This window comes from Myotis davidii, unplaced genomic scaffold, assembly GCF_000327345.1.
Source record: "Myotis davidii unplaced genomic scaffold, ASM32734v1 scaffold327, whole genome shotgun sequence".
NCBI lineage: Eukaryota > Metazoa > Chordata > Mammalia > Chiroptera > Vespertilionidae > Myotis > Myotis davidii.
The window spans coordinates 1,718,862-1,730,720 of NW_006298628.1; the positions used below are offsets into that span (position 1 = coordinate 1,718,862).

The following is an 11,859-nucleotide window of genomic DNA, read 5'->3' on the forward strand; positions in this document are numbered from 1 at the left end:
ACAGGACAGGAGCGGCTGGTCTGCTCCCTTTGAAATACAGTGGAACCTTGGTTCTTGAACTAAGTTCATTTGGGAAGGCTGTTCGAGAAGCGATTTGTTCGAAAACCGAATTATTTCTTCCCACTAGAAATCATGTAAATTGAATGAATCTGTTGCAGACCCCCAAATGATTCCCTGCTTTAACTTTTCTTATCTTTATATAGAAAAGCCCAGTGACCGGAACGGCAGAATGACCAGAACGACCAGAATGACCCATGGCGATGACACACACTGTGGCAGCCAACCACACGAATTCGTGCACTGGGCCCCTAGTATACAATACATGTCTAATGTACTGTTTTCTCTATAAATTAACACTTAAATTTATTGATCCACCCCCTACTAGCCTTAAACAAATTTTTCATATATCACTGCCTCTGAAATGCTATCACCAGCTACCTGCTTTTTGTTTATCTGAATCAACAACAATTTTTCTACCTATTCCATTGCCTGTGATTGTAGCTTTGTGAGCACTTTCACACCCTTAGCAACATTAGCACCCTTGATGGCCACTTTATGTTTTAAAATGGTGCTAATTTTCGATTTTTGCCAGCAACAAAAGCGTTCTCTCCTTTGTTGTCTGAGATACACTTTTTGTCCTGCTGAGGTATCAGCATGAAAGGGTTGTCAGGTTCAAAAACCAAAGTTTTGTTCCACAACCGAGACATTTTTCCCATGAGCCACTTGGGTGAGAGCCGAATTGTTAGAGGTAGGAGGCTTCTGAGAACTGAGATTTGACCGCACTTGACAGCCTTCACTTTCAGCTCCAGGGTGGCATCCTCATCGCACACAAACATGGTGCGGGGATGCTCCTGGAAGGTAGACACGGCCCACATATGGCTCACGCCCTCCTCGATGGCTTTGTACAGAGCAACAGCTTTGGGAGCCTTGTAACCCTTACGATAAGGATTATCACCTCTCGCGCCGATGCCTCCGACAAACAGCTCAGTCCCACCTGCAGCCTCGATCTTGTCCTCAGAAGCGTCGCTCCCGGCCTGCAGGTCAGCTGCATGCCCGCCCAGGATGTGGCGTTTCCGGGGTGGATGTCCGTGTGCTGGAGGAAGCTGTTCCACAGGAAGGACTGGTGACTCTCGAGGAAGTACTCCTCTGTGTTGAAGGTCTTCCCACATTTGAAGGACAGGTCTCCATTCTCAGAGTCCTCGATTCACAATCAATGGGGTGCTCCAGGGGGCAGCCCCAGGATGAAGTACTTGGCAGGTCCTGGGTTAAACTGGACGATGCGGTTCCTGATGTGTTTGGCGGCCCCCTCCTGGCCTAAGGACAGTGGTCCAGGATGATGAGCTTCTGATGGCTGATACCTCCCTCAGCAGCCGCAGCAGTGACATGGGTCACGTGGCTGAGGGTGAAACACTTTGCAGATATAACCTGCCAGCAGGAGGGAACCTAGGATAATGAGAAAGGTGCCGATCAAAGACAGCACTGTAGCCCTGGCCAGTGTTGGTTGAGCGTCATTCCATGCATCCAAAGGTCACAGCTGGATTCTGGTCAGGGCACATGCCTGAGGTGCAGGCTCAACCCCCAGTAGGAGGCATGCTGGAGGTAGCTGATGGATTTTTCTCCCTCATCCATGGTTCTCTCTCTCTCTCAAACATCAATAAAAACATTTTTAAAAAAAACACACACACAGCACTGTAGCAAGCACCATGGCTTTATATGGGATCTTAGGAGGGCTTTTCTTAAACTGAAGGTCAATGTAGCCATCGTCTGTGTTGGAGAGCTTTGACTATTTCATTTAAAAAAAAAATATTTTCTTGATTTTACAGAGAGGAAAGGAGAGGGATAGAGAGTTAGAAACACCGATCAGCTGCCTCTTGCACACCCGCTACCGAGGGTAGAGCCCACAACCAAGGTACATGCCCTTGACCAGAATCGAACCCGGGACCCTTTAGTCCACGGGCCGATGTTCTATCCACTGAGCCAAACTGGTCAGGCTGGGTATTTAATTTTATTTCTGGGGATTCCAGTAGCCAGGTTGATACGAGATGGCATAACACATTGACACAGCTGACATAGCCACACCAAGTCACCCGTGTGCTGACAGCTCGCTCATGGTTGGAAACACAGATGCTCATGACACCCCTCACCTAACTGCCACCTACCCTACCCGGCCCAGACAAGCTCAGCACTGGAAAGCCACTCATTTGTTCGAAAAGTTTATATCTTTTTTGGATTTTCTCTCTGTACCCTTATGCCATCTAAGTATTGGCAGTTTTATTTCTTCCTTTACAGTTCTCTTAATGTTTTGTTCTGGCCTTGGTGCTCTGTCTGGGGCTTCCATTGTAGGGCTGAACAGATGTGATCGAGAGATCCCCGTCCGGCTCCTGATCTCAGTCTAGCCTAGGGAATCAGAGGGTAGCTCCCTTTGGCTGGAGGCCAGCAGTCTATGCCTGCCATTTCTCAGGGGCCCTGCGACTCAGATCAAGATAATGACTAACTTCAGGTCACACAGCAAGTTAGCGGCTGAGTCAGAATTAGAACTCAAGCTTCCTGGAGCCCAGCCCTTCTTCAGCCCCCTCTCTATGGTCAGGACTTGGGAGGTGGCCAGAGGGCGAAACAATGTGCCCGTATGTGCTTTAGGAACAAGACAGCTTTGTCCACATACTGGGTCCAAGAGCCACAGTTTCTATGTAAAGAAGGTGGGCAGACAGCCCCTCCTGCAGCCAGAGAGGAAGCGGGCTCAGGGCTCATGGAGGTGGGAGGCAGGTGGGGGAGCTGGCCCTCGCTTCTCACCCTGTGCCATTTGGAAGAAGGCTCTGGGAAACTTTCTCCAGGTAGGACCCAGACCACCAGCCTGAGAGGGCCTTAGAGGTCATTGACTTGGACCCCAGAACCTCAGGGCTCCAGGGCGTGGGAGGAGCCCATGGCCAGAGAGGGCAAATCTGGACTCGTGTGCGATGCACAGGGCGGTGATACCGAACTGGGGGCAGACCAAACCCAGGATTCTTGGATGCCTAGAATACAGACAAAAGTCCTGGCCGAGAACCCTGGCCTGGTCCCCCCACTTCCTACCACAAATTCTAGGGGTGACAGAGAGGAGAGGGTCCAGAGAGCAAAGAGAAAATGGAGGGAAAAGAAGAACAGAACAGACCAGGAAAGGAAAGAATAGGGATTTAGACATGAGCCCAAAGTATAAGGGCCTGGGCGGTCCATGGAGGGAACTGAGTCGGTGGCCTGGGTCTGAACTAGGGAGAAACCAGCAAATTGGGAGCAGCACTCTCCTCTCTGGCCACCCCTCCCCCACTCGGGGGAATGTCTGGAATGTGATGAGCTGATAAGATGGGACTCCTACTCCACCTGGCACAGAGCTGGTGGTGGGTTGCTTTGCCACCCCCCTTATTGGAAGAGATGGGGGCCGGTATGAGGAAGTCTTCAGTGGCCATATCCTAATGGAGGACTTCATGGAAGGTCCGAGGAAGGGGTGCTCCTCTTGCAGGGCCAGCGGGCCAGCTGCCAGGGCCATGGTCATGGCCAGATGCTTCCCAGCCAGCTGTACTGTGAGTCAGAAGGCACGGGCCTGGGTTGAGGGAAGGTGTTCCTGGTTGGCAGGGAAGCTGGGACAGGAGGAGAGGGGAGAGGGAAGGAAGGCAGAGATAGGGCTCCATGGCTGCTGGCCAAGGAAACCATCTAGCGGGCCCTTCTAAAGGGTGACCTCAGTAGGTGCTGCCCCCTGCTGGGTCTGGGGTCAGTGCATAAGAAGCGGACTGTGGTCCTCATTGAGGTGGGTCCACGGGGTCCTCTGGTTCAACCCAAGGCAGTCACTTGGGCAAATGGACACTTTCAGGTGTGCCCTTAGCGTCCAGCTTCCCCTTGCCACCCTCCTTCCGGTGGCTCCGTGGGGCTTCCCTCTGCAGACCTCGAAGCCTTCGCAGAGCTGCTTTCCCTCACCTCCTCAGAGTTTCAGCCACGTTAGTTGAGACCCACAACCTACCAGCCACCGTGCCAGGTCCTGGGGCTTTGATGAGCAAGATGGCATACCTGCCCTCCTGAGGTTATATCAGCCAACGGTGAACACTGGCACTGGGAGCTCAGAGGAAGGGGGAGGGGGAGGAGCGAGGCTTGAGGAAGGCAGGAGGGGTACAGCAACCTCAAGCTGGGACCCGGGTCTGCACCAGGTGCCCACTTTCTGCTCCCTGGGTGATCATTTCTGAGGCAGGTTGCCAGAATAAAGGGAAAAGAGAAGTGGCAGGGGGGGTGGGAGTGGAGGTGGGGGGCTGGTGGTTTGAGGTTGGGCCTGTTTGGCGGAGCAACAGAGATAGAGAAAGCCTCAGCCCCAGGGAGGACTATGCAGCTACACTTGTGACCTGCTGTGGGCAACCTGAGACCGGATGGGAGGAGATCCAAACCTGGCTCTCACTCCAGAACAGAGGACAAGGGGCGCCATCCCACGTGGCTGCAGTGGGAAGAGGCCCAGGCAGCAGGCCTGCCCCACAGACATTGATCAGCGGTTACAGACCCTGGCCTGGGCGGATGACTGGCAGCTGGGTAGAGAGTTGTGCTAAGGGCCACTTTTGTTTCCTCCTCACACCCAGCACAATGCCTGCTGGCACATATTAGGAGTCCAAAGTGCTTGGGGAATAAAAACCATGAATGAATAAATGATGAATAAACAAATTCATCAGCCAATCTGAGTGCCCAAAGGCCGGAGTTCCCATCTGTTAGAAATGGGCAGGCCTGCCACCTGGTGGCAATTGAGATAACTGCAGCCCACAGTTAGGGCCCGGTATCACCCTTCTCCCCAGGTCCAAGCCCCTGGATTGTAACCATTAAGACGGATCCCCCAAAAGCAGCGGCACATCTATACAACAGAATATTACTTGGCCATCAAAGGGAATGAAATCTTACCATTTGAATAGCATGGATGTATCTAAAGGGTGCTGCACGAGGTAAGTCAGACAAATACAAATACCACATTATTTATTTTTATTTTTTTCTTAAAATATATTTTATTGATTTTTTACAGAGAGGAAGGGAGAGAGATAGTTAGAAACATCGATGAGAGAGAAACATCAATCAGCTGCCTCCTGCACATCTCCTACTGGGGATGTGCCCGCAACCCAGGTACATGCCCTTGACCGGAATCGAACCTGGGACCTTTCAGTCCGCAAGCCGACGCTCTATCCACTGAGCCAAACCGGTTTTGGCCAAATACCACATTATTTTACTTATATGTGGAATCTAAAGAACAAAACAAACAAACAAAATAGAAAGCGACTCATAGATACAGAGAACAGACCGATGGTTGCTGGACGGAGGGCTATTAGGGGGCGGGGTAAAAAAGGTGAAGAGCATAAGAAAAACGTATTGGTAGATACAACGTAGTCATGGGGATGTGAAGTACAGCATGGGGAATGTCGTCAATAATACCGAAATAACTATGTATAGTGCCGGGCAGGTCCTGGAAAATATTGGAGGAATCATTTGGTAAATATAAGGTTGTCTAACCACTACGCTGCACCCCTGAAATGAATACAAAATAATACTGAATGTTAAAAAAAAAAAAAAAGACTAGTCCAGGGGCTGCCTTCAGCCCCCACTCCCCACCCCTGCCAGAGCCTGCAGGACCAAAGCTGCTGGTGTGGGTTTGAAGGTGAAGGTGAGGTGATGGGAAGCATGGAAGGTCTTTGAGCTGGGGCACAGCTACAGAGGCAGAACAGGCTGAGGGAGGCCTGGTGTAGGACGCTGAGGCCTGGGCAGGTGGGGCATTGAGGTGGGGAGGGATGGGGGATTGAGAGGTGTCTGGGAGGCAGGATCAATAACACTTGGGGGATTGACTGATTGTGCTGGTGAGAAGGTGGTGAGCTGAGTAACTGGTGGTGCTGTTGCCGAGAAGGGGAGCCGTGGAGGAGAATGTTTAGGCCTGAGGGTGGCAAGTTCAACTTTCAACAGACAGTGTTTGAGCTGCCTGTCGATGTCCACGTTAGAACATCCAGAAAAGCACTAAGATCGCCAGCCCTGGGCTCAGCGGAAGGTCTGTGCCGGAGCTGTGGATTAAAGGCCACAGGAGGGAAGCGATTGTGCAGGAAACACGTGAACTGCAAGCAGGGTCCGGGGCATCCTGGGATGCCCCGGCTGAGGGCAAGTGCTGGAGAAGAAGCAGGAATCAGACCTGGTCTCTGTCTTTGAGAAACTCCCTATCCAACCAACCAGTACAAGAGACAGCTCAGTAGCCGAAACCGGTTTGGCTCAGCGGATAGAGGCCCTGTCTTTGAGAAACTCCCTGTCCAACCAACCAGTACGAGGGACAGCTCAGTAGATCGTCCTATATAATAAAGAGCTAATATGCTAATTAGACTGAAGAGCAGAACGACCGTCGTCCGGACGACCTTCCGGATGAATCCAGGGCTGCAAGGGCTAAGGTAGCCAGGGCTGCAAGGGCTTAGACCAGCCGTGGGTGAATCCAGGGCTGTAAGGGCTAAGGCAGCCAGGGCTGCAAGGGCTTAGACCAGCCGTGGGCAAACTATGACCCGCAGGCCGGATCCGGCCCGTTTCAAATGAATAAAACTAAAAAAAAAAAGACCGTACCCTTTTATGTAATGATGTTTACTTTGAATTTATATTAGTTCACACAACACTCCATCCATGCTTTTGTTCCGGCCCTCCGGTCCAGTTTAAGAACCCATCGTGGCCCTCGAGTCAAAAAGTTTGCCCACCCCTGGCTTAGACCCTTGCACGAATATCATGCCTCGGACCTCTAGTCTCCATATAATATGGTAAGTGATAAAATGGATGCATGTTTGTTTGGCTCCAGGGATCTGGCCAAAGACAATTTAGCGGAATGCACTTTGGCTCCGCGCCAAGGGAGTAATGGACGGCTGAGGAAGCTTTTGCCTGCACAGCAGCTATTCCCTCTTCTGGTAAGAGCCACATCTCCACGCTCTCAACTTGTGTTTGAGGGAGCGGCTCCCTCCAGCCTCCCTCGCCGGGGTGAGTGCAGGACCCAGGCTTAGCCATCCCTTTAGACACAGCATGTAGTTCAGGGACAGGCGTGTGACCCGAGGGCACCGGCTGAGACGCACCCCAGGCCTGTCTGGGGACATGCTTTCCTGGCTGAGGCTGCTGGGTGAGCAGCATGTCAGCACAGGCTGGGTGGATGGGGGCCCAGGAAGCAGGCGGAGACAGAGTGGACCTGGTGACATCATTTGAATTCTGTGAAGGGAGCCAGGAGCCCTGGATTTCATCAGGCAATGAAACCCCTCACCCACCGTGACCAGCTTTCAGAGGGCCAACCTGGGACACAGCCATACCAGACACTCACCCAAAAATAATATAGCTGTTTCAGGATTTTAACATGGAAATGTGAACACAGGTACTTATTTGAAATGATATACTATTCTCTATTACTTTTCTGGTCCATAAATGCTGCTACGTAAACAAAAGAACAGTAAGAGGCCTTTAGCACCAATGGATGGTAGGACTAGTGAAACAAATATATGTGTGAGGAAAATATAACAATATCTTTGTGACATCTCTTTTTTTGTCCTCTGATATGATTTTATACATTTTAACTCTTTTTTAAAATTTATTTTTAATTGCAGCTGATATGCAACATTATATATTCATTTTAGATGTGCTTTATAGCGACTCTACATGTTTTAACTGCTTAAAATTCTTTATTGAATATTTAAATTCTGTGAGCTATATTATTTTGTATTCTTAAGATACATAAATATAAGACTATTAAAAAAGAGAGCACAAATCAAACAGATATGATCTATATTTAATTTTTAAAAAAAGAGCACTGGCCGGTTTCTCTCTGTCCCATGACATGGAAAGATAATTGGACTCTATTTTCTATCCTAATAATACTCTGAACTGCCGACAGCCTTAGAACAGCCTGCTTTCCTCTTTTTTAAAAAATATGATTTTATTGATTTTTAGAGAGAAGAGAGGAAGGGAGAGGGATAGAAACATCGATAACAGAGAAACATCATCTGTCGGTGGCCTCCTGCACGCACCCCCACTGGGGACTGAGCCCGCAGCCCAGGTACGTGTCCCGGTCAGGAATCGAACTGGCGACCTTTTAGTTCCTGGGTTGACGCTCAACCACTGAGCTGCACCAGCCAGGCCAGCCTGCTTTCCTCTTATGCAGACAATCAACTTACCATTCATTCTGACCTACAGCTCTGCCCTTGTCAAGCCCACGTGATCCTGATTCCCGTGTCAGTCCAGTGCGATGACATCGAACTAAATAGCCTTTAGACAAAAACGTGTGAACATGGAATACTTGGGAGTTTCCTTATGGCAACAGCAGGTCTTCAGACTTGTGGGATTAGAGCTCTTCAAACATCTCTGGCCACCTTAGCTACAGGCCAGCTGCTGGTCCATCTGGCCCTTTGCATCTAGAAGTTCATCATGTAGACTGTCGATGGCTAAAAGGCCCATCATTTTAAATGCTAGGATGTCATCAGAAGTTTAACTTCTTTCTCAGGAAAAATGGTTTTAAAGCCCAGAGGTAGTTCGAACTGGTCTTGAAATGGAACTTGGAATCTGAGGGTTAATTTTATGTGTCAGCTGACTTGGGTCATGGGGTGCTCATTTCATTGGCTAAACATTATTCCAGGTATGTCTGGGAGGGATTTCCTGAATGAGATTAACATTTGAATAGGTAGACTGAGGAAAACAGATTTCCCTCCCCAATGTGGGTGGGGGGGAAGTGGGGTGGAGGAGGGGGCCCATCCAGTCCTCTGGAGGCCTGGGTATCAGACCTGAACTAGAACTTATACTATGGGCTCTCCTGGTCTCAGGTCTTGGAACTATCCCATCCAATTGGTTCTGTTTCTCTGGAAAACCCAGACTAACATAGATTTAAAATAAAACAGTTTTAGTAAAGAAATTAAGAAAGTCTTATTTAGCTTGGCTGTCCTTTTCTGTTAATTTTTTTGAGTTCTGAAAAAGTCTTATTTCCAAAATATGTCTTCTTTTTTTCTGCATGAGTCTGTCACAGGCTACACATGACATTGAACGAATCAGATGTCAGCCCATCCTTTTCCAGGCTCCTTCTGGCCTCTCCAAAGACCATCAAAGAGCTTTGGGAGAACAGCATACGCATTCCTGTTTTATGATACCGCCCTTCTCCATTCCCATCTTTCATGTACTTCCACTTGAGAGGAGGGCATTCTTTTGATCTCGCCCTTTAAATATGTGACATTACAGCAGGTCAACATTTGACATCTCTGCCAGGGACAGCAACACCAACACGACGGTCACCCTGTAGGCACATGGCCGAGGACTTCCTTCCCTTTATAGAAAGTCGATAATCTCGTTGAGCGCTTCTGCACATTTTGAGGAAACTGGAAAGTGACTAAAAACAATCATTACAAAAGCCCTCGTGTCACGGATAAGCAAGGCGTCTCCATTTAGCCGCACGGTGCACAGGATGTGCAGGTCATTTAGCCGATAAGATCATTTCTGTTTGTTCATAAGAAGTTTATGGACTGAAGGGAATTTGCTAAAATTTGCATTTGTCCTGACTGCTGAATCTGCATCCTAGGTGAGCAAGATGGATTTGCATCTGGATAAGATCTCAACAACCTGTGTTTTTCGTTTTATTACTTTTTAAAATTGATTTTTAGAGGGAGGGAAGAAGGGAGGGAGAGAAACATCAATTGGTTGTTCCACTTAAGTATGCATCCATTGGTTGATTCTTTGATGTGCCCTGACCGGGACTCGAACCCCTCCCTTCCCCGAGCCAGGGTTTAACAACCTGTGTAGTGTTTGCTGTGGATGTGTGAAAATCTTCATAGAAACCAAGATTACTATTTGAAAATCCATTTGTGTGTGTGTGTTTTTTCAAAATCGAAGTACCTAAGAGCTGGGGAGAACATCTGTTGCCATGACTCGGACTTGATAGACTGTCAGTAGCATGATTGTTGGTTAGAAGTAACAAAAGTGCCGAAACCGGTTTGGCTCAGTGGATAGAGCGTCGGCCTGCGGACTGAAGGGTCCCAGGTTCGATTCCGGTCAAGGGCATGTACCTGGGCTGTGGGCACATCCCCAGTGGGAGATGTGCAGGAGGCGGCTGATTGATGTTTCTCTCATCATCAATGTTTCTAACTCTCTATCTCTCTCCGTTCCTCTCTGTGAAAAGTCAATAAAATATATTTTAAAAAAAAAGAAGTAACAAAAGTGCGCTCTGCACTGTCGGAGGCCACGACATGTGTCATAAAAACTCCCCCCTTTGGTCTCCCACAGGACACGGTAGCCGCGGCCTGTGAATCACACAGTGTGACTTCACCCTGTTTCACAGAGCGATCCAGGGGACAATATGGTGACACATGCCTCTTCGTGTGGTACGCCCAGGCTGCTTCAGCCGCCACTGTCTGGGACGGAGGATTGGTGTCGTTTGGGGCGATAAAATAAACGCCTTTTTGATTGAATGAGAAGTGCCTGCCTGTCTCACCTGAACTTGTGAGATTTCCTCTACGTGCACCTCCAGACGCGCTTCAGAGCCCCCTGGTCATTGTGGCCAAGCCCCAAGCCTTTCCTGCGTACAGTGCAGGCCTCCGTCTTGGTTCTTTACCGCCCCAGCCCAGTGCCTTGGGCCCTTTCACCTGCCATTCAAATAACAGTCATTTTGCCCTTTTGTCCTTGTGATGTCATTGGGACTGTCTCATGCTGTAACCATTCTCACTTTCATGAACTGAGCTCTTAGAAAACGTGCTCACAGTATTCGCATTAGACACTGGACTAGCACCATCTCAAACCACAGGCCAGGCCAGAGCGGACTGTTCAGGCTCAGATCGCAGTCACTGAGGTTGCACACGCAGGTCTGTCACTCGCGGTGACACGGTAACCGTGGGCCGCCTGGCACCGCTGACAGCATCAGCAGTCCTGTCCGCGTTTGGTTGTATTTACACCTGTGTAATTTCTCCTGCTCTTTTCTTTTTTGTTAGAAGTTGTAAATGAAATTGTATTTTTAATTTCAGTTTTCACATGTTCATTGCTAGCATACAGAAGTACAATTGATTTTTTAAAATTTTTTTTCAATTATAGCTGGCAGACAATATTATATTAGCTGCAGGTGTATGACACAGTGTTAGACAGTTAACTTACGAAGTGATCACTCGGGTAAGTCTAGTACCCATCTGATACCATTCAGTTATTATAATAGTGTTGACTATATTTCCTAGGCTGCTCTTTACACCCTGTGACAGTTTTTATAACTGGGAATTAGTACATCTTAATCCCGTCCCCTTTTTCATCCATCCCCCCAAACTCCCTCCCATCTGGCAACCAACAAAACGCTTTCTCTATCTATGACTTTCTGTTTTATTTGTTCATTTATTTTGTTTTCTGGATTCCACATATAAGTGAGATCATACGGTATTTGTCTTTCTCTGTCCGACTTATTTCACTTAGCATGATACCCTCTAGGTTTATCCATGTTGTTTCAGATGGCAAGATTTCATTCTTTTTCTTTTTTTAAATATATTTTTATTGATTTCAGAGAGGGCCCCATTTGTAGATGACTGGTAACATACCATACACATTTCTCTCCATCTTGTTTTTTTTTTTTTTTTATGTTGTTTTGTTTGGTGTGTGTTTTGCTTAACAATACATCTTGGAGAGAGTGAGCTTCCTAACTCAAGATAGGAATGACATCAGACTGTTACATCTCTGCTCAAAAGTGTGCAGGGGCCCCTCGTCTCACTTAGAGTAAAATTTGGGATCTTTATAATATCCCCCAAGACCCTGCATATCCCCCTGCCCCTGCTATCACCTCTCTAACTTCATCTTCCGGCATCTCCCTCAGTCTTTCTCCAGCCACACAGGGCTCCCCGCTGCTCTTCAAACACATTA

The 11,859-nt window shown here is 48.5% G+C and overlaps 1 pseudogene; it reads right to left on the bottom strand.

The window, feature by feature from the left end:
* Window positions 1-295: 295 nt before the first annotated feature.
* On the bottom strand, window positions 296-2,132 carry LOC102773395 (annotated as a pseudogene).
* Between the last annotated feature and the right edge of the window lie 9,727 nt (window positions 2,133-11,859).